The following is a 23,777-nucleotide window of genomic DNA, read 5'->3' on the forward strand; positions in this document are numbered from 1 at the left end:
AGGAATTCGAGAAATATTGCAACACATTAAGGTGAGCGGGGTAGCTCAAGAGTTCATAATGCTTAAGCTATTTCCTTTTTCTCTAATTGGAAGAGCTCAAGAGTGGCTGGATAAGGAAGTGAAGCCTAATTCTTTTAGAACTTGGGATGAAGTCACCAAGGAATTCCTTTCCCGTTTCTTCCCTCAAAAGAAAACGGCGGAGGCAAGAGCTTTGATTCAAGGTTTCAAGAAAAAGTCTAGTAAAAGTCTTTATGAAGCATGGGAGAGATACAAAGAGTACCAACGTGAGTGTACTCACCATGGGATCCCCACTTACCTAATCATTCAAATTTTTTAATGGCGGTTTGAGTCCTCAAGGGAGAGCAAGTCTAGATGTCGGAGCCGGAGACACAATCATGAATAAGACCGAGGAAGAGGTTGTAGGTATCATTTAGGATGTAGTTAGAAACTACATGGAATGGCAAGATGGTGAGAAGGAGTCGATAAACAAGAGTAATACAATGGGATGCTCAATGGAACAACTCAATGCTATCAACAATTTGTTGATTCAAATTTCGGATTTAGGAAAGGAGGTAGTTTCTATCAAGTATAAGCTCGAGAGCGCGACCTCACAAGCACCAATTCTTCCCTCCCAAATTAAAGGGAGAGGTAATCCTCCCTTTAACTCTCTTCCTTCTTCTTGTTGCATGATTAGAGAATGTTGGTATTGTAATTTGTGTGGAATGAATGACCATGATGCTTCTTTTTGCCCTAATGTTCCTTGTAATGAATATGTTGGGAGTGAGAATGAACATGTGAACTTAGTTGCTAATAACAATGTTGGACTTAGATTTGATGCTCAAAGGAATGTTGGAAATAGGAATTATCACAACCAAATGAACTATGACAATTATAACTAAAATGACAGTTATAGAAACCATGAAATCCAAGGGAATTGTGGTAGCTATAACAACAATAGTTATAATTTTCAAAGTCATGGCCAAGGATATGGGGACTATAACAAAGGTTATGGTAACCATAATCACGATAGTGGCTAAAATCAATGTAGAGGTAATTGGAACAATCAAAGTAGGGGAAATTTCCAATCGAATGGTCAAAGAGATGCCCCACTTGGATTTGTTCCGAATACCCAAGAGCATAGTGATAATTTGTATGATCAATCATTTTCCTCTAGGAGTTTATTGGAAGGTGTCATAGAGAAGCAAGCCAAATTGTTGGACACCTACATGACCCTAAGCAATGAGAAATTCAATGACATGTTAACTTGCCATAAGGGATTAGAGAACCAAATTTCTCAATTGGCTAATTGTAGACACCTATTTGTGTCTCCCCAAAACCAAACCCAATGATGAATACCTTTCATGTCATTTGATTTCGAATAAAGCGAAAGTGTGAAAAGTCTAGTGATGAGGATGTTTTTATTAAAATATCTCGTCTTTCTGTTTTTGAAAATATTTCTTTTCTTACCTTATTTTTGAAAAACGTGCATTCTAGTTTAGTTTGGTCCATGATAAGGGTCCAATAATGTTTTAGTTGGATGGGGTTTGAAAATACCTTTCCAACGATATATTATAAGCCCAATTCCGATGAATAATTAGGAAGTTATGGCAAAAATACTAAACTGGGCCCGATTTGGTTTTTATATGCGGCCCAATGATCTAGAGGAGGGCCTATTATTAATTATCATTCCTAAAGCTATTAGGATTGATTATAGTCTTTTATAATACTCTAGAAGGTTCTCTTAAATCCTAATGGAGTTAGGATTGATAATTATGTTTTAAAGAGTTTGAAATTGAATAAAACTACTCCTTTTGAGAATCCTTGTTTTGTACGAAGTGAAATATATTAAGATTTTATTTCCATGACTCATAATCTTTATCCAAATTTTATATGGTTGGATAGATCTTGAAATTATATTTCCAATGATATATTATAATATTAAATCCGAGTTATAACGGAAAAGATATGAATGAGACATGAAAATCTATCCAAAACTGACACCCTTCTACTATTTCGACCATATCTTTTTATCTACAAAATATTTTAATCTGATTCTAATTGGGTTGGAAAGTAGACTTCAAGAGATTTTCAACGACATATTATATGCCTTATTTGGACTTTTGTATCAAAAGATATGATAAAAACAAAAACGCGTGAAACTGATTATTAGCGCCTGGCGCTAACCTTCAGCGCCTGGCGCTAATTGCCAGCGTCGACGCTAATCAAGTTTTATGCGCGTTAGAACTCTGTTTTGATTTTTTTATCTTTTTGGCTGATTTTCTCTATAAATAGCTTTCTAAAACTCCGTTTTCATTCACCAATTCTCTCTCTCACCAACTCTCATCAAGAATTTATTGATTTTGTCTCTCTTTCTAAACCAACTCTTTTACAAACACAATTCCTCGTACATTAGCACTAGACATACCTAGCATTGTTCGAAGTTGTCTTCGCCTTAGACGTGAAAGGGTTTAATTTCTGAGGGTTTGGTCCCAAATCTCTCTTTTAATTATTTAATTTAATTCTTTGTTTATTATTTTCCTTGAAGTTATTAACGTGTGTATTTTGTTATTAGAAAGAGGTACGAGGCATCCAAGTAAGTACTTTAATGGTTTTATTGATGTTATTATGTAGAAATCATGTTTAGATTGTTATTATGATTCCTAGTATCATATCTAGGGTAACTTTAATATCAAGTATGATTAAAAGTATGATGCCTTTTATGTTCTGCCTAATATTTATGATTCTTAGTATCATGTTAGGGTTAAAGCTTTGATTTTTATATGCTTAGTGACATGCTAGGGTTTGTTATTAATCTTGTTAGTATCATGCCTAGGATCTTGCTATTATTATTATGCTTTAACATGATTATGTTAATTATGATTAATTTTATTATTTTAATTATGATTATAATTGTTATAATTTATGATCATGATTATTTTAATTATTATTATTATGATTATAATTATTGTTTTGATGATTATTATTATGTTGCTTGATTATATTTATTTTTATTGCTTGATCACACCTTTTATGCATGTTTAAAGGGAATTGATACTTGTAATCACGCTTAATAAGATAATTAATGATCTTGTTTAGGGTTAATTTGATTATAATTCAAGTGATCGCCAATAATAGATTTATTTGTGCATTTAATTCAACCAACATAGATAAACAGGTTTAGGGTTAATCCTATTGATTGTATGTTAGTCAGAAAGCGCACATGAATACGATCAGAATAAAGTAGAGGCCTATTATTAGGGTAGGTTCAATCTCTTTTAGGTTGGATTTGTACCTTCATCCCCGAACTACCAGTCATGGTTCAAGACCTATTGGAGTTAACGATCTCTTGGATCGTTAAGGGGTGTAACCTTCACCTCGTGAACGGTTTACAAGTTCCTAAAAAACTTGTTGGCGACTCTTTTGCTCTATCTTCTTTCCCTTTGGACGCCACCGTACTTAAGTGTATGATCACAGTGGGGTTCAAGCTAGGGGTTAATGCTTGAAATATTCCCTACACTAATGAATTTAAGGAATTTACAAATCATTCTTCTTTGACTTCACAAAGCTTAGATCTTAAGAGCCCTATTTATGCTATTGTGACTAGAAATTGTAGGGTCCTTAAGAGTGAAATCTCTAAGAAGAGTGATGCTAAAGATACTCCTAGCAATGGCCAAATTCAGAATGAGGGAGATGAGAATACTTTAGTTGAGGAAGTTAATAAGGAACAAGTTGAGAAGGTGAAAGAGAGAGAAAGAGAAGTTTATAAACCTAAGCTCTCTTACCCCCAAAAGTTTAATAGGCACAAGCTAGACGAGCAATTTGGGAAATTTATAGAGATGCATAGACAACTTCATCTTACTCTTCCTTTAACCAATGTGATAGAACAAATGCCAAATTATGCAAAGTTACTTAAGGAAATTTTGAGTGGGAAAAAGAACATGTGATGTGGCGGAAATGGTTAACTTGACCGAGAATTGTAGTGCAATCATAATGAACAAAATCCCACCCAAGTTGAAGGATCCTGGAAACTTTTCTATCCCCTATGCTATTTATAAAATGCAAATTGATAATGCCTTGTGTGATTTAGGAGCTAGTGTTAGCAATATGCCATACTCGGTATATCAAAGACTAGAGAAGGGAGAACTTTTACCTACCAACATTACCTTGCAATTAGCCAATAGATCAATTAGGATCCCAAGGAGCAAGGTAGAGGATGTTCCCTTGAGGGTAGGAAAGTTCATCATTCCAGTAGATTTTGTGGTCATTGACATAGACGAGGATTCTACAATTCCTATTATTCTTTGTAGACCATTTCTTGCTACTTCGGGTGCTTTGATTGATGTCAAAAGTGCTAAGATTTCACTTAAAATTGGATATGAGGGATTTGGATTTGATTTGAATGAAAGTATAAAATATCCTTCTTCATCTTTTGAGAATTGCATGAGAGTTGAAATTTTAGATAATCTTGTACATTCAATGCATGAGCACTTGCTCACAACTAATGATCCTCTTGAGTGTGTTTTGTTGAAGAAGGAAAAGATAGGTGCTCCTAGCAAGGACATGGCTTTGTATGAGAACTTGTTGGATGGAAGCGTTGAGGGAAGTGATGAGCAAATTTGCATGAAAATCTCAAGCCAAGAGGCTTTGCAAGCGGCTTTGATCAAGGAAGGTAAAGGTGTTCCTATGGTAGAGCTCAAATCTTTACCATCACACCTAAGGTATGAACTCTTAGGCCCAAATTCTATTTACCCCGTGATTGTTAGCTCATCTTTGAGTAAAAGCCAAGCTCAAGTGTTATTCCGTATTTTGAGAAAGCACCAAGGTGCTTTGGGTTATATCATTGATGACCTCAAAGGTATAAGCCCTGCTTTATGTACACACCACATAGCCCTTGAGGAGGGTGCCCTTCCTTTTGTTGAATGACAACGGAAATTACATCCCCAAATGGGGGAGGTAGTGAAGAAAGAGATTACTAAGCTTTTAGATGCGGGAATCATATTCCCCATCTCAAGCTCTAGATGGGTCTCACCCGTTCATGTCCTTCCAAAGAAGGGAGGCATGACCGTCGTTAAGAATGAAAAAGGTGAGCTAATTCCAACAAGGACGGTCACCGGTTGGCGGATGTGTATAGACTATAGAAGTATAAACACATCCACTAAGAAAGATCATTTCCCCATTCCTTTCTTTGATCAAGTGCTTGAAAGACTAACGTGGCATAAGTACTATTGTTTCCTTGATGGTTACTTAGGATTTTTCCAAATTCCTATTTATCCCGATGACCAAGAGAAAACTACTTTTACTTTTCCCTATGGTACCTTTGCTTATAGGAGAATGCCATTCGAACTATGCAATGCTCCCGCCACTTTCCAACGGTGTATGATGAGTATCTTTGGAGACATGTTGGAGGAGGAGATGAAGGTGTTTATGGATGATTTTTCCGTAGGTGGAGTTTCCTTTGAAACATGCCTCGAAAATCTTGAAAAGTGTTTGGCAAGAAGTGAGAAAGTGAATTTGGTGTTGAATTGGGAAAAATGCCATTTCTTGGTTGAAGAAGGAATAGTCCTTGGGCACAAAATTTCCCACAAAGGAATTGAGGTTGACAAGGCAAAGATTGAGGTTATCGAAAAGTTTCCACCTCCGGTTAATGTGAAAGGTGTGAGATCATATTTGGGCCATGCCGGGTTCTATAGAAGATTCATTAAAGATTTTTCACTCATTGCGAAGCCCCTCAATGATCTTCTTCAAAAGGATGTTGAGTTTGTATTCGATGACAAGTGTTTGGAGGCGTTCAATAAGTTGAAGAAAGCTCTAATCTCCACTCCAATTGTTCAAGCTCCAAGATGGGATTTTCCATTTGAGTTAATGTGTTATGCAAGTGATACGGATATTGGAGGAGTTTTAGGTCAAAGATTTGATAAGAAACTTCATGTGATTTATTATATGTCCAAGACTCTAAATGGAGCTCAACGGAATTACACTACAACGGAGAAGGAGTTCTTGGCTATTGTTCATTCCTTTGAAAAATTTTGTTGCTATTTGTTGGGGTCCAAAAAAATTGTGTTCACTGATCATGCAGCCCTAAAATACATTTTTGGGAAGAAGAAATCAAAGCCAAGACTAATTCGTTGGGTTTTAGAGCTTCAAACTTTTGACCTTGAGATTAGAGATAAGAAAGGAACGTAGAATGTGGTAGCGGATCATCTATCTAGGCTTGAGTATTTTCAAGTTCAAGATGATGGGTCTCCCACCGAATATATAATGTTAGATGATTCTTTGTATGCTATAGATGTGAAGGAACTCCCATGGCTTGCCGATTTGGTGAACTATCTTGCTTGTGGGGTATTTCCTCCTTTATTTTCCAAGAATCGAAGAAAGAAGCTCAAAAGGGAGGCTAGGCATTATGTTTGGGATCAACCGATTTTGTACAAAAGGGGTGTTGATGGGTTGTTGAGGAGATGTGTTCCAAATGAGGAGTTGCCTAGTGTATTGAAGATCTGTCACTTGGATCCGAGTGAAGGTCACATGGGTGTCTCAAAAACGTCTTCGAAGGTGCTTCCATGCGGACTATGGTGGCCAAATCTCTTCATGAATGTTTGGGAGTTTGTCAAGGGTTGTGACCGATGCCAAAGGACCGGAAACATTTCAAAGAGAAACGAAATGCCCCAACAACCCATTCTAGAGTTGGAGATTTTTGGTGTATGGGGAATAGACTTCATTGGTCCTTTTCCTACTTCATATGAGAATCAATATATCCTTGTTGCCGTCGATTATGTGTCAAAATTGGTGGAAGCTATTGCCTCACCTACAAATGACCATAAGGTAGCAATGAAGATGTTCAAGAAGATAATCTTCCCAGGGTTTGGCATCCCAAAGGCAACTATTAGTGATAATGGATCTCATTTTGTGCATAGCGCCTTCCGCAAGATGTTGAAGAAACATGGAGTTAATCAACGTTTCGGACTCCCTTATCACCCTCAAACTAGTGGGCAAGTCGAAGTGTCTAACCGTCAAATCAAATTGATTCTTGAGAAGACGGTAGCAAGAAATAGGAAGGATTGGTCGGATAAGCTAGATGATGCCTTGTGGGCATATAGAACGACTTTTAAAACTCCTATTGGCACTACTCCTTACCGCTTGGTTTATGGAAAGTCTTGTCATCTTCTAGTCGAACTTCAGCATCGTACTCATTGGGCTATAAAGAAAATAAATTTTGATTTGGCAAGTGCAGGTGAGCAACGTTGGCTTGATCTCCATGAGTTGGAAGAACTTTGATTGGATGCTTATGCTTGTGCAAGCATGTACAAAACTCGCACTAAGGAACTGCATGATAAGCTAATTGTAAAGAAGGAATTCTATGTTGGTGACAAGGTCCTCCTTTACAATTCTAGGATGAGATTATTTCCCGGGAAGCTAATGTTTCGTTGGAATGGTCCTTTTGTTGTTCAAGAGGTTTTTCCTAATGGTGCGGTTGAAATATCTCCTTTGGATTTTTCAAGAACTTTCTAAGTCAATGGTCATAGGCTCAAGCGCTACTATGATGGAGTTTTTGCGGGGGTTGTTCATGATATGACTCTTTTTGATCCACCTTGAAGGGTGGAGAACGTCAAGCTAATGACTTTAAACAAGCGCTTTTCGGGAGGCAACTCGAGTTTCTAACCATTTTCTCTATTTTTTTTTGTTTTCTTTTTTTTTTTTATATTCTTATTTGATTTCTTTTCTTGATTTTGTTTTTAGGTGGTTTTGATTGGATTTCCAACAATTTTGGTGCCTATTTTGAAGAGAGAGTGCTCAAGTTGATGAATTGGAAGTATGCTTAAAAGTTGAAGTTTGGTGTGTTCAAATGGTGGGCTCATAAAAATATTGTGTTGAACCCACATTCTTGGGGTTTAGAAACTGCTTGCCTCAACCTTTATCATGATAATTTCCCAAGTACTCACCGATGTGCTCACGAGAAGGGATTCAGAAGATGGCATACCTAGAAGGGCGCGGGCGCGCGCGACTAAGGTGCGGCTGCGCACCACCTGCTGATGCCTCTTTAACGCACCGACCTTCTCTCTTTTTCTATTTCTTATTTTCATTCCATTTTTACTTGGTTATTGTTCAAGCATCATCACCATTTTCCTTCACTAATTTACTACTGAAATTCACCATTTTTCACTTCATCTAGTTGCTTATTACTCTTAATCCCTACTCTAACACTTTCATTGTGATTTTCTCTTTCCTAAAGTTGGAATTTTTGGGTACCCCTTTGGTTTGGGGTTTCTTGCTTGCAATTCGGCATAATTGTGTTTTTAGTGCTTTGTTTTCCACTTCTTTGTAAACTCTCATCAATCTAAGGTATGATTTCTTCATTTCTATTGGTACTTATGATAAATTTTCTACCTTGGTTGTTCATGAGTGTTTAGACTGATTTGGTTATGGCCTCAATAATGTATAAATATTGCCTACTATCTACTTCATTTGTTGTGTTAATGATGAAATTTTTGTGATTATATGAACTTGTGTTTGATGATTTTGATTGACCATACTATAATTTTGTCACCACCTTTGTTGAAATTATAGTTTCATTATATTGATATGGGAATGTTAATGTGCATAGTTTGTTTTTGATGATGGTTTGGAGTGTTGTTTCTCATGATGCATACTTGTGACTCATGGTACTTACTCACTAGAGCATTTTTCAATTATGTGTGTAAAATGGTTCTTCTCCGACGAGCTAAGAGGGCTAGATGCTCTACCTATAGGGAGGTGGTTCCTCCTTCTTCCCACATTTCAGAGACTTATGGAATTGAGTTCACAAAGGAAGAGCATTGGGAGAAATTTACCAAGCTTTCAACTCAAACACTCTTTTCTACTAGATTTTATGATTCGTCGGAGACTACTTTGTTAGGTATCGACGATGATGTGAGATTTTTGGCTCGAAACTTGGGGTTAGAGGAATTCTTAAGCCTTCATGCTCCCACTTACTCTCGGATTACTTTCGAATTCCTCTCTTATCTTGAGGTCCTTGAGGAGGATTTGGAAGGTGAAACTTCTCGAAGAATTTCTTTTCAAGTTTTCTACAATGATCATTCGGTGCCTCTTTTCCTATCTTAATGAAGATTTCAAGTTTCCAACTCCTAGTGAGGATGTCCCACTTCTGTATGCGGTATTTTATGTTGTGCAAAGTGATAACAATTATAGTGAATTCAAGTGGTGGAGGCATATTTCTATCGAGGACTCATATAGTCCTCAATATTCTAAGGCGGGGACGATTATTCATGCGGCCTTGAGGTATTTTAGCCAACTCCTCACATATGCTTTCTTCTCCAAGGAATCCCCTTGGTGCTATTTGCCGAGAGGAGTTTAGTTGGTTATGGCTACCGGATAAGCCATTTGAAGAGGGGATAGCGGTCATCGACTTCGCTTCTCATTTGCTCGACCGTTTCATTGATATAAGAGATAGTGTCCATCTCTCCGGAAGTATCCAATTGGGGGGTATGATTACCATTTTGATTCTTTCTCTTAACAAAAAGTATGAAGCAATGCTCGAGTCGTTTGTCCTAATCCATGATAAAAGGGAGAAAGCTCCTTACCACTTCTTAAGCATTTATGCCATTATTAATCAAAGTTTTTTGGAGGGCACCACCAAAGCAAACTTGTATATTTGGAAGGTTACAAGGACTACGGATTGGTGCCCCATCCCTTACCCCGAGGCTATAGTTAGATGTGTGGACACCCCTCTTCCATGGAGACCTAAGAAGGTGCCGATTGATCAAGCCCTCAAGAGACCTCCGTTGCCTAACCTCCGGCATAATCCTTATCTTACTCTTGCTCCCTCTTCATCCCGGGGAGGTAAATCTTCCCGGGGAGGTACATCCTCGAATCCTCTCTCTCCTTCTACTATTTCTGCTATTGATTTGTCTATTTTGCATGCGAAAATAGATTCCATAGCGAATGTTTTAAATTGGTCACCTTTGGGATTCGATTTTGTATTAGGCTATGACTTTCATGCTAGGCAAGTCTACGATTTTCATGTCATGAGAGGGGATATCCAACCATATCTTAACTACCCGTACCTACCGGTCCAGCAGGGACCCATACGTCAGTGGGAGCCATTTGATGAGACCATCAGCCCTAGGTTGTGTTATCCTTATTGGGAGGGGCCTAATGTACCTCTTCATGCTATTAGAGGGACCTCCCCGACCTCTTACGATTATAAGAGGCTAGGTGGATGTGATTTTACTTATGATCCGGCAAACCCTACCCTTTTTCCTTCTCCTGAGACTTTTGGCCGTTGGGGGTTATCGGGCGAGCCGGTCCTAAATGATTGGTCCCACTATTTTGCTAAGGATAGAGCCGAGAAGGCAAGGAGGTTGAAGGGTAAGGGCCCTATGGTCATGGATGATGTTTCTATCCAGGTTTCTAGTGATATTAGTGAGGGGAGTGCTCATTCTACCCCTTACCATAGTGCCGATTGATACCATATTAGCTACCCTCCCTTTTTATGCTAGTGTGCTTTTCTTTTGTTTCTTTGCCAGCTTGTAGCTTGGTTTTAGCTTGGGGGAGGGTAGCTCATTTTTAGCTTGGGGGAATATTCTTATGTCTGCTGCGCTTCTTTTGTCCCCCCTTGCTTCTTTGGTTCACTTTGGCTTTATCTCACACCTGGTGTTTTTCTCTGCTGATGATATGCTGCTGTCTGTTCTCTGCGATAGAATTCTGCTGATGCTTCTTGATTTTGTTATCTGTCTCTTGATTTCTGCTGCTGATGATATATTGATGATCTAGTTCTTGATTTCTGTCTTCCTGATGATTGATTTCTCTCTGATTGGCTGATTTTTCTCTCTACTCTCTGATTCTCTGTCTCTGCTGCTCTGATCATTTCTGTCACCTATGATGGTGTTTGATTTTGTATGGAAGTTACTAACAATTTTGTTTCTGTATATAGCTTTAGTTTCTCTCTTGGTATGTCTTCCTTGCAATTGCTCTTGGAGTATCCTGACGGTTTGCGTTTGCTTTCTTTCTTACTCTTTCGCATTGCTTGGATTACCCGGTGAGACCTTTCTTATTTTTCTTTATTTCTCTTTTATTTTCTTTGATGCATAGTTTAGGATTAGTTTTAGGGAAAGTTGAATGGTTCAAGGATGGATGCTTTTAACACCTAGAGTGTTTGGGATCATTGGCGATGTTGTCATTTGATCACTTGTTTGTCGATTGGGTATTACATGCTTTACTTGCATATTCGTTCCATTCTTTATTTTCCTTCTTTTCCTTTAACTATGTTTTTCCTTTTCTCTTTTCTTATATTTTATTTTTCTTTCTTTTTGTTTTTGGTATGTTTTGAGGCTTTATTTGTCATCTTTTTGTTTTTCTTTTGAATTGGACTATATACAACCGATTTTTGCTTTTGAATGAATATCTTCCTAAATGGTATGGGTATGCACGGTTTGAGAATATGTTTGGTTGACTCTAGGATACGTGTATGCTTAGGTAGCATGTTCTAGAACTAGGAGGATCATGAAACCGGATTCTACTTGTTTGTGGCATGTTGGTAGTTGCTTCCTATGGTCGATTTGACACCTTTAATGAGTTTTTGCTACATCCATGTGAGGTTCATCGTTTTTCAAGCCTTTTACATATTTTTCTTGAGTGGCATGGATCCTTGACTATTGCGGACCTAGTCTTGAATCTTGACTCATAATTCTCAAACACGAGACCGAACCATCTAGGGAGGACAAAGGCATCTTTTCGGGGTGGTAATTTTCTTTTTCTAGGTTTAATTTTCTTTATTAGTTCTTTGGGTTTATATTTGCCTTCTTACTAACCATTTTAGCCTTTTCCCTTCTTTTCAAGCCACATGTTTAGAATTTTGAGCCTTTTATTTCTTTTTGTTCCATTTTTGGTTTTTGTCAAGCAAATGGTCATGTTTTTGGAGTTTATGGTTTATAAGTATGGATATTGTTTCCTTTTGTAAGCAAGTTAGTGTTTTGTGAATATTTCGTGAATAATGGCAAATGATTGATGGAAAAAGCCATCCCAAATGTAAAAAAGGCAAGGACTTAATAAATGCAAGGTTATAAAAGCCGTCCTAGGATAAAGAGGCATGTACAATTGCTTTGAATTTATGCATAAAAGGAAAGCATAAAAAGAAGTTGAAAATGAATATATATATATATATATTTTGATGTGATTCTTTTCCCCTTTTTAAGCATTGAGGACAATGCTTCCTTTTAGCTTGGGGGAGAAGCGTTTACGCTTTTTGTATATATGCTATTGGATATAGCTTTGAATAAGCTTGGGGGTGTTAGATTGTTTTTGTTTGGTGATTTCTCGGTTTTGGTGTTGAGATTTGGCCAATCTTTGCTTTATCACCTAGGTGTACCACGAAATTTTAAAATTTTAGCCTACCCCTAACCTTTTGCCTTTACGTTACAACCTTGGGGAAATACCTTTCGACCTAGAGGTTGAGTCAAATTTTGAGGGAGGGCATTATGAGTTAAAGCCTAAAGAGAGGGGATTCATAGTCAAGACGTCGTGTAGCCCAAAAGTATTTATTTCCCGGCTCCTTCGAGGAGCTATTGAGATGCTCATTAGAGGGAGATTTGAGATTATAGGAAAGAGGCGTTAAGATCGAACGGGATGAAGGTGAATTGTGATAACTAGTTCTCTATGCTTAGCATACTCTATGTTTCAATCAACCTCGGATATCTTGAAACGTGTATACCCCTATTTGCTTAAGAAAGATGTTTATTCATTTGAAATGTGGTCATTTTGTAAAGTCCAATTCGTAAAGGTTTCAATTTTGTTTTTCTTTCTTTTAATTTTCTTTTTGTGGTTTGCCTCATGTATGTTGGTGGAGAGTTATTGGTTAAGCTCTTAGGAAACCTTTACGAGACCTCACTCGTCCTCATAGGCGATTTAGGGGTTTAAAGGGCTTGTTGTAGCTAAAAACAACCGTGATTCCTACGAAAGTGAATCTTAGTGTATATTCCCGTCTTATGTCTTTCTTTTTCTTTTTGAATAAGTCTTTTATCCTTATTCTTTATTGCTTTGTTTTGCTCGAGGACGAGCAAAAGTTTAGCTTGGGGGAATTTGATGAGTGTCATTTATGGCACTCATTTGGTTCTTTTTAGGGTTAATTTCATGCTATTCTATAACTCTTTTACTTAGCTTTTCCTTAATTTTACTGTTTATTTCTTTTAGTTTGCATTTTCTTAGTTTGATTCCTTTCTTTATGCATTTCTTGGTTTATTTTGTTATTTTCTCTTTGATTTGCTTGTTTTCCTATATTTTTCAGGTTAAGGTCGATATCCAGGTTTCTCGAGGCCTCTTCCCAAGTTCGGCATTGTTTAGGACGTCTAGTGTTCTCCATTTGAAGCTCAAGCATGGAGAAGTGCAAGTTCCTAAATTCCTTGAGTTGTGCATTCAAGCCGTGGGGGCATGATTTCTAGTTTTGAACCCGCAAACATGGAGTTTAGAAACTGCAAAGTCTCGGGTTTATCAAGAGCATTAAGTGGAACGCACGAGGAGCATCGGAATGATAGGAAAGATGGCTGCCCTGTTCCCAGGCGCGGGCGCACGGGGCTTGGTGGTTCGGGCGCGCCTTTCTCAGGCGCAGGCGCACCTGTTCAGGTCCCTATTTCGTACCCAGATTTGCGCACTCGCTCTCTCTCTTATAGTTGGCCGCGCCTGTTCGGGTTTATTCGGGGACAATCTAACTTATTTTTACTATATATTGATTTTCTTTCTATTTTTAGAGAGAGTAAAATTTTTCAGAAATTAGAATAAAATTAGGTTAGAATTTTAGAGAGAGAAACTCTGTGTGTAGAGAGAGAAGTTCTTGATTGATGATTGAAGATTGATGATTCCAAGTGTTTTTCTCCATTGAATTGAAGCAAGTTTGTAAGGATTTCTTTACTTTAATGAAATCTTATTTTTGATCTCAATTTCTTTGTTAATTGTTCAAGTTGATTGTTTTTGAATTGGTATATTTTTTATAATATGATGATGATGAATTTGTTGCTTAGTTTAGTTTTGATGATGATTTCCATGAATAGTGAGTAGTTTTCTTGCTAGGGAAATGGTGAAGCATATATGAGTAATTGATTTATGCTAATTGGGGAAAATTGATGGAGTTGATGTTGTGATTAAATTGGTTGATTGATTATGTGCATGTGTGTGTTCAATTTAAGAGTGATCAACCTAAGTTTCTCATACTGGATTGCATTGTAGGTTCACATTGATACGGAAAATTAATTTGTGGCTTACATTTGTCGGTTGAGTAGGTTTGCGAGTTTCCTAGCTAGAGTCTCTCGTAGTTGGCGCTAGTTTGACCTCTAGGAGATTAGCCTACCATATTCTCTTGATTGCTTAATCAATTTTCCCTCGCAACACTTGACTTACTCATCTCCAGACCCAATTAGTTGAATTAATTACGAGTATATGTGGATCCATACCCTAGTGCTTGTTAAATTTGATTTTCGTTTCGACTGTTTGATTGGTAGAATAGACACACCTCATTTCATTGCTTCGAAATAGCTTAGCTTTGACTTTAGCATTCACCTCCCATTCCTAGTGGTTCGACCGTCGACTTATTCTATGATTTGTATTGGGGTGTGCTGAGAGATTATAAATTTTGTTTTGACCAAGAGTAGATTAGTTTTGAACGACCTAGTCTCGCCTTAGATCAACTTCGTAGAAGGCGCTTTCTAGTTCATAAGGTGGCCAACAAACTTGTTATAACAAAGTACGTTCAAGGATACAAATTACCTTGAATTTAAGAGCATGTTTAAGCACTTGGAAAATTTACAATCATGTTAAGGAACTTGTGGATTGGTCGAAATTGTATGGTAGTAAATTTTGTTGGTGATTAATGTGTAGATTTGGTTATAATCCACGTGTGAGAAATGTTTATTGATTTATCTTGTAAGTATTATTTATGCATTAACTTACAAGATGAGATAAGAGGCAAAGGTACGTAAATATGTGGAATGAATGATCTTATTACTCGTTCATGATTATTGAAATGGAATGAGTAAAGGTAGAATTAAAGTCTTATAAGATGAGGTGGAGGAATTGAGGTGCCTTATGCACTTAAGGTGTTATACACTGAGGTAGTTAAAGGGTTCAATAATAAATACTGTTTGTCACTAATAAATAAAGAACTTAATTGGAAACTTGAATTTCTTGAATGATTGATATTCGATTGATTGTATTGTTTTGTATATGAGTCATCACCAAGTTTAAACTTGTAAATCACGTAAAGTGCAAGATAGATGAGCAATAAAACTCTGGATTAGTACACATCTAGAGTATTGACAATCAGAGGTTGGGGTACACGGGGTATTAGCCATGCAATTTTCTAGAGGCCGTCTGATCTACGAGTCTCTTGATTTCAAATACTTTTTAAAAAGTTATAAGGAGTTGGATGAGATCTCATACTAGCTACGGTCACGAAGTCGCGCCCGTCTACCAATGGATATTTATTGATGTTTCTACAAGGAGGCATGGTGTAGGGAATATTTCAAGCATTACCCCAAACTTGAACCACATTGTGATCATACACTTAAGCATGGTGGCGTCCAAAGGGAAGGAAGCTAGAGCAAAAGAGTCGCCAACAAGTTTTAGGAACTTGTAAACCGTTCACAAGGTGAAGGTTACACCCCTTAACGATCCATGATATCGTCAACTCCAATAGGTCTGGAACCAAGACTGGAAGTTCGGGGATGAAGGTACAAATCCAATCTAAAAAGACTGAACCTGCCCTAATAATAGGCCTCTACTTTATTCTTCTCGTATTCATGTACGCTTTCTGACTAACATGCAATCAATAGGTTTACCCTAAACCTATTTAATCTATGTTGGTTGAATATTATTTCACAAATAAAACTATTATTGGCGATCACTTGAATTATAATCATATTAACCCTAAACAAGATTATTAATTATCTTATTAAGTGTGATTACAAGTACAAATTCCCTTTAAACATGCATAAAAGGTGTGATCAAGAAATAACAACAAATATAATCTAGCAACATAATAATCATCAAAACAATCATAATCATAATTAAAATAATGATGTTAAAAATAAAGTATAATATTAATAGCAAGATCCTAGGCCTGATACTAACAAGATTAATAACAAATCCTAGCATGTCACTAAACAATAAAAATCAAAGCTTTAACCCTAACATGATACTAACATGCTATTAGGAAAGACAATAGGCAGCATCATAGAAATCATACTTGATATTAAGAATTTTTAGTTGTTACCCTAAACATCATACTAAGAAAGGCATCATAACATGATATTAGGAATCAAAATAACAATCTAAACATGATTTCTATATCATAATATCAATTAAACAATTAAAGCACTTACTTGGATGCCTCGTACCTCTTTCTAATAACAAAATACACATGTTAGTAACTTCAAGGAAAAAATATAAAATAAACAATTAAATGAAATAATTGAAATAGAGATTAAGAAAGTTTTGACTAGATATGGGACTAAACCCTCAGAAGTACCAAACCTTTCATGTCTAGAGAGAAGGCAACTTCGAATTATGCTAGGTGTGTCTAGATCTTGTGAATGCGGAATTTTGTTTGTAAAAAGTTGGTTTTGAAAAAGAAAGAGAGAGAGTATATCAAGAATTTCTTGATGAGAGTTGGTGAGAATTCAGGAAGGTCTAAGGATGCTATTTATAATGAAAGTAGTCCATATGTGATAAAAAAGAATCGGAGTTTGCAAAGGAATAAAACACGTCGCTATCGCTACAACAGCTGCGGGGACAGGGTGTGTCTCTAGGCGACAGCCTGACGTTCGGCGCTGCAGGAGATTTTCCCACACGTTTTCTATTTTTTAATAAAATTAAACCGTAAAAGTCCGTATGAGGGGTAAAATCATAATTTCATTTAAAACACTCTTTTATTCCAAATAAAACTCATAAAACTTAATTATCAATCCTAATCCCATTAGGATTAAAAAGAACCTTCTAGAAGATTCTAGAAAACTATAATCAATCCTTATTGCGTTAGGAATGATAATTCATAATAGGCCCTCCTCTAGATCATTGGGCCGCATATAAAGATCAAAACGGGCCTAGTTTAGTATTTTGGCCATAACTTGCTCATTATTCATCGGAATTGGGCTCATAATATATCGTCGGAAAGCTCTTTTCGAACCCTATCCAAATACACTATTTTTGGACCCTGATTACTGACCAAACTAAACTGGATTTGATATTTTTTATAAAATAGAATAGGTTTTCAAAAACAGAAAGAGAGATTTTTAAAAAAAAACTAACCACAACACTAGACTTTACACACTTTCACTTCATTCGATTTTGATTTGACGCGAAAGTTATTCATCACCGGGTTTGGTTTTGGGGAGACACAAATGGCTGTCTACAGAAGCCCCCACTTTGACTGAGTTTGGAGAAACGCAAGTTTCGAAAACAAAAGTCAAAGTAGAGATAGGGACGGAGAATGATTCAGAACGTTCTGCGATCCTAAACCATTCTTGTAACGCCGATACCTGCAAGCTAGCATTAATTAAACAGATAAAAGAGTTAAGAAACGCGTATCTTGCACCGTCGAGCACATGTATCTGGGGGTAATTGATTTGTTGCATTGTTGTTGTGACAACCTTCCACAAGCTAGGGAACGCTATCCCGCTGCTTTGACGATCTTCCTCAAGCTAGAGGATACCGCCTGAAGACTGTTACGCTTGTAACCGCCTCCATCTCCCGCTTTGATAGTCTTCTACAAGCTAGAGAATCCTATCGAAGACTACTTCGCTTGAAACGATCTTCATTTGCCTTGTGACCATCTTTCGCAAGCTAGGGAACATGATCGAAGATAACTTTGCTTGAAATCACCTCCGGTTGTTAGTGACAACCCTCCTCAAGCAAGGGAACGCTGTCGAAGATATCTTCGCTTGAAGTCATCCTAATATGTTGCGATAATATTTCGAAGAATATCAACAAAGACCAACGCTTACTGATCCTTTAAAGTTCGCTTCAACTTTGCTTTCGCTATGCCAGTGCATTAGCGCTTTTGCTGCTTGTGAAATAGTATGTCGGTTCCTCTGTTGTTTATTAACCATTGTGTTGGTGCCTTTGCAACAAGCCAATGTTTAGGTGCTTTAAGCTAAGTGAGACGATCATTTATCAGGTCGATCACTTAATGTGATTGTAATTGAGTCGATTACTAAATCATGTCAAATTGCTTAGAGGGGATAACTAGCGTACCAAGGAACCAAAAATGCTGCACGAGGTCCAAATAATCCTTTTACGAGGCCTCGTACACTGTCGCCGCTTCAACGGCTGCCGGAAATTGCTGTCCCCGCAATTTCTTCTTGTCGCCAGGCGACAGACTCTGTCGCGCGGCGACAAACTTGTCACGCGATAATGCACTCGGGTTTTCCGAATAAAACCCCTTTCTTCCTCATTTTTGCGTCTGCTGATGTTCTTGTTTGCAATTCGCCACGAAACTTCAAATCACCGTTTTCGCACATTTCTCAACCAAATTCGCTCAAACCTTTTGCAAATCGAAGCTTAGTTCATCTAGTTTGCTTATCTATGTATGTTTTCTTCAAAGTCACTTTAATTTTGCTGAATTTTTGCATATTAATTCTCAAATTTTTTGAAAATTCGAAATATAAATTACTTAATTTGCTTTGTTTGTCGAATTTTATGCCATGAAATTGCTTGATTATGTTTTTATATTGCCTTGGGAGTATTTTGAGACTTGTTTGACTCAATTTGTTGGAGAAATGAACAATTCACCATTGTTGAACCCCTTAAGGTCGTGAGAACAATGTGGGTTGTTCTTCGCATTTTTGCCAGCTATTCTTGTCCAATTTGTCACAATAATTATCATAATATTGCAAGAAATTGTTTGATTTCTTGAAAAATGACATAATGCTTGAATTGAAATCATGCTCTGTTTTAGTATTACGTACTGTGTTTTTTTATTGAACATAGTATCACGCGGCTAAGCGAACCTTAGATACTATAGAGCCTTAATTTTTGTCAATTTTGCATAATGTAGTATGGCTAGATAACGAGGTTCTGGTTCCCGGTTTTGAGACACTCGACAGGAGCACGAGCCCGTGTAGGAGGACGATGATCCTTCCACTTCTCATGGTCCCTTCCCCGAGTGGGATGAGTGGACGCTGTTTTTCGCTCCCAAGCACCATATTTTTGAGAGGGTGCGTCGCGGGATTATTAGTGGGAGGATGCATAGCCATGGTTTGGGCAACGAGTCCATCATTAACTTGTACGACAAGTATTTTGGCGGCGATGAGGAGTTGCGATGACTTTGGGAGTCTTATGGGCTGACTGCCCTATTTCGGGCTACTCAGGCCATGTACTCGTTTGACGTGAGCCACCACGTGGTTCGTGCTCTCGTGGAGTACTTCTGGGACACCACAAACACCTTTCACTTTTCCTAGGGTGAGATGACTGTCACCCCTGCCGACTTTAGTCTCATATCGGGACTGGAGTTTCGCTCGACTACTTTGCCATTCGACAATACGATTACTGCTTTTTCTCCGATAGTCGAGGAGCTATTGGGTCCGATCACTGTTCGGGCCCGTGCCGAGGTGCAGCCAGCACGACTTAGCTCTCGGTGCATCCGTCGGTCGACTCTGGCGATGGATTTTGAGGATGATGCGACCACTTGTGAGTAGCGGGTGTGCATCTTTGTTCTCATCTTGCGGTCAGGGACCTTTTCCCCTGACAAGGGTAGTCGGGTGCTTCTCTACTACCTTCCTGCTATCCGCGATCTTCAGCTGATCGGGACTTATGATTGGGCCAGCTTGGCCTATGCTGATTTATTGCGGGGCTTGCGAGACTCCTGTCGCCTTAGAGCTTTCACAGGAAACATCGCACTCTCTAGCTTCTGGAGAATTGTAGAGGTATACTTTATCTCTTTAAAAGTTAGCGCTAGATTCTTATTAGCATTCGCTGATTTTCTTAGGTCTTTGTAGATCTGGTTCTATTAGCACTTTCCGTCGCTTGCGCCGGCGAGACCATCTCCTCGCGAGCTCCCTATTGGCGCTTGTTGGGGAGGTCGCATTAGTGATCGGAAGGCCACTGCCCATGTCCTAGGGATGATCCCCTTGGTATGTTCTTTTTGAATAGTTGGCTTCTTTGTATTGCCTTTTGATAGAGGTTTTACCTTACAAACGTATTTTGTAGGAGCCTGATGTTGTATATCGGCCATGGGCCGGTTTGGTTATTCTTGTGCTGGCTGCGTAGTACACCACTGAGCGTCGCTACTTTTAGGGGACGTATGAGGCGGCGGTGTACCTTTTGTGAGAGAGTTGCTATTCAACACTCTTTGGAGATCTTTGGCATCCCTGCTCCTCCGCGTCGCCACATGTTCCATGACGCGATGCTGATCAACTTGGCGGAAAGGTCGCTTGCTAGTACCCCTTGGCCATCTCATGCTAGCTCGGGGCGGTGCTACGAGGAGGACTTGCTGCCATTGCTAGCTCCGGCCCCTGTTTTATCTGAGGAGGCGGCGGTATGCTTTTTGTCTTTAAGTTCTTTGCTAGATATCCCCCAAGTGGTGTTTTAATCACTTATGTGTGCTTTTTGCTAGGTTGAGCCTGATGAGTTCGTTCCTCCTCAGATGTCCATAAGCTATTAGGGGATATACGGTCCTGTTGAGGAGATGATTCCTCCGGCTCCTAAGGATCAGCGCTTCGTAGAGCGATCAATCCCTCGTCACTAGACTCGGGTGAGTTACTTGCTTGCTATTTGTTTATACTTGTCTTGTAGTGTTATTGATTTTGTTTCTTGACAATTCTCGCGTGAGGTGGTGACAGCGATGGCGAGGTGCATAGACGCCTTCCGGATCCGGATGGTGAGGATGAGGAACGTGGCTTCCTGTCGTCGTGACGACGCTACTCAGGAGGTAAGCTTTTTCCTCTTTATTTTTGCATTGTTTATCCTTTTGTTTTCTTTGTATCTGACTTGATTTAATATTGCAGTATCTCTTGACGTACTCGGACGAGACCCGAGGCTATGAGGGAGCCATCTAGGTCTGGCTCAAGGCGTCGCCGTACTACCTCTGGTGGCCGAGGTGGCCGATCTAACGCTGCTGGGACCGAGGCAGTGGAGGGCTCAGGTTCTTCCTTTGAGGGTTCATGGACTAGGCCGATGGGCCAATAGGGAGCGACATCAGTTCCTCCGGTAGGTGGTGGGACGTACGAGGTTGGCTCGTCGTCGCAGCAGCCTCCGCAGCCTCAGCCTGTGTTGATTCATCACTAGGGTGAGTTTGGGTGGACTGGTCCTGAGTTGAGGTTTTCGACTCTTGGCGAGTCCAGAGCTGGTAAGGAGCATACTCCCCGGTCTGCGATTTTCTTCGACATGATGAACATCCCTCATCATCAGCGCCCTCCAGCACCATAGTTGTTCCCATATTTATTTTATTTTGACTTTTGTAGGGCTTTGCCGACTGACTCATTTATTAGACATATTTGTATATACAAACTATTATCTATTATGACTGCTTTATCTTTGCATTTTATTTTTTGTGCATATGTGTGTGTGCAAGAAATTTGTGATTAATTTTGCGCAGTAATTTCCATCATATTTTTATTATTAATGGAGGGTATCCGACTTTCTTCCCCAAAAAGAAAAAAATGAAAAATAAATTAGACTTAAAACAAGCCTAAATTTAATTAAGCTTGAATAAATCCAAAAAACGAAGGAAAATATATTAAATTAATATGTATGGGGTTATTAAACAAAGGGAAAAATTGTAAAGTCATTGTACGAATTCGAATTATAGTAAGAAAAACGCGGTTTGCATAGTGCACTGAGCTGGCATTGCAGTGCCACTTGTCGCCAATTGTTTCACGCTATCGTTGAGCGCTGCTTCTGTCGCCAGGCGACAAGTTTTGACATCTAACGTTGCAGTGCGTTAGCTCCGAATCCTTTCAGGAGTCAAACTACATCAATTTTGCACATAAATAGCCCCCTAATCTGCCGATTTTCTGTATAATTCGATCAGATTAATTATAATCTTAGCTTCTCAACAAATAATCATGTCTTTAGTCACTAAGAGTTTTAGCGATTTTACTCATGAATGGTGTCGGTCTTTAACTGCTAAAGAGAGAAAAGAACTTGATTTTTTTCACATGGGAGGTATTTATGGTATTAAGGGGGTAGATCTTGACATAGATTTTATTCATACTTCCTTAGAATATTGGGATATACATACTCATTGCTTTTGACTAGGTTGTGATGAAATTAGCCCTTTCCCGTAAGAATTTGGTGCCATCCTGGGCTTCCCTTCATTCGATCTTGCTGTAATTCCTAGAGTGAATAAGTATTATTATAAAGATTTTGAAGGCTTCTTCAATTTAAAAGACAGAGATCTAACAAATACTGTAGATGGTAGCGTAGTTAATCTAAAAGAATTTGCACGCCACTACTTTGATAGACCGTATTCTGAGTCTTTTCATGTTTACAGAAGAAGGGCTTCTCTCTTTTGTATGCTTAACCAATATCTTCTCACTAGTGGTAGAAATAATGTGGGTCAAGCAATCATATTAACTATCTTGGAGCAAATTGAATATGGAAGGAATCCAATGCCATTAATTGTTGGAGAGATTATGCTTAGTCTAGATGAATTGAAGAAAAATCCAAAAGCACCTTTTTGAGGCTATCCAATTTTATTATAGGTAGAAAAATAATATTTTTAATTACAGAAATCAAAAATATATTTTTGTATAGTAATACTAATTATTTTCATTGAATTTTTTTTTTACAGATATGACTAATTGAGAGACTAGAATTTATTAGTCCTCTTGACAACATTGAAAAATACACTCCAAATTGCTTAATGTGATGAAAGAAGCGTTTCTCTAAGATGGGTCGCCATGAGTGGAGTAAAATTTTTGCCTCTTGCAACTTTTCTATCAAGTGGGTCGTCCCAAGGTGGAAGATTGAGAAGATGGTTAGTGTCAACAAGCAACCCTTCTGCCATCTTCCAAGCTTAACCAAGATGACCTGTTATTATCCTTGCAGGGTAAAAAAGCAGTACGGTCTACTAAACAACTCCTTCCGGGGATCTTCGTCATCCTTATGAATTCCCTATTTCACAAGAAGCAGAAAAGTTTGACACATATTGGAGCGCTAGGCCTTTATGGGAATTGATTACCCAAAAGGTTCCTCCTTTTTTACTCAATGATGTGAAGAATTGGCTTCTTAATAAGCCTACAAAGGACATGAAGAAAAATCAGAGTAGAACCAATGTGAAGAACTGTCTAGGTGACAAAGTAATTCCTATTAAGGAACACTTGGGTGAAAAAGTTGAATTTAAAACACCTGTGATGCCTAAAAAGAAAGACACTACTAAGGGTAAAGAGAAAAGAAAAGGTGACAGTTCAGAAAAGAAAGCTTGGGTAGAAAAGAAACATGGACTCCTAGCTAAGGGAGGGACTATTTACTCTAATATTGAATGTAGGTCCTCTAACGGATGCCTACTAGCTAAAGTCATGGATGATGAAGAGGACTCAGACAAAAATTGAAAGAGGGAAAAGAAAGAGAAGAAAGATTGAAGCATTGCTTAACTTCTAATTTATTAGACTAGTTTAAATTTTAAGTCAATTTATTTTATTAAGCTGTTATTTAAATTCCATCAATAATGTAATTTTTTACTTCATTTTATTAATGTAATTTCAGCTTCTTTTAATTAAATCAACTTTTTTATTTATTTTATTAAAGCACTGAAAAAACTTGAATTATTTTCCAGAAATTTTCTCGAGTACGGAAGTCGA

At 38.2% G+C, this 23,777-nt stretch overlaps 1 non-coding gene across 1 annotated transcript; it reads right to left on the minus strand.

Annotated features, from left to right (window-relative positions):
* Window positions 1-200: 200 nt before the first annotated feature.
* LOC145633512 (small nucleolar RNA R71) lies at window positions 201-306 on the minus strand. Its single transcript, XR_014112834.1, has one exon. It is a non-coding gene; the product is annotated as a small nucleolar RNA R71 (small nucleolar RNA).
* Window positions 307-23,777: the final 23,471 nt, after the last annotated feature.

Source organism: Chenopodium album, chromosome 5, assembly GCF_948465745.1.
Source record: "Chenopodium album chromosome 5, dcCheAlbu1.1, whole genome shotgun sequence".
Lineage (NCBI taxonomy): Eukaryota > Viridiplantae > Streptophyta > Magnoliopsida > Caryophyllales > Amaranthaceae > Chenopodium > Chenopodium album.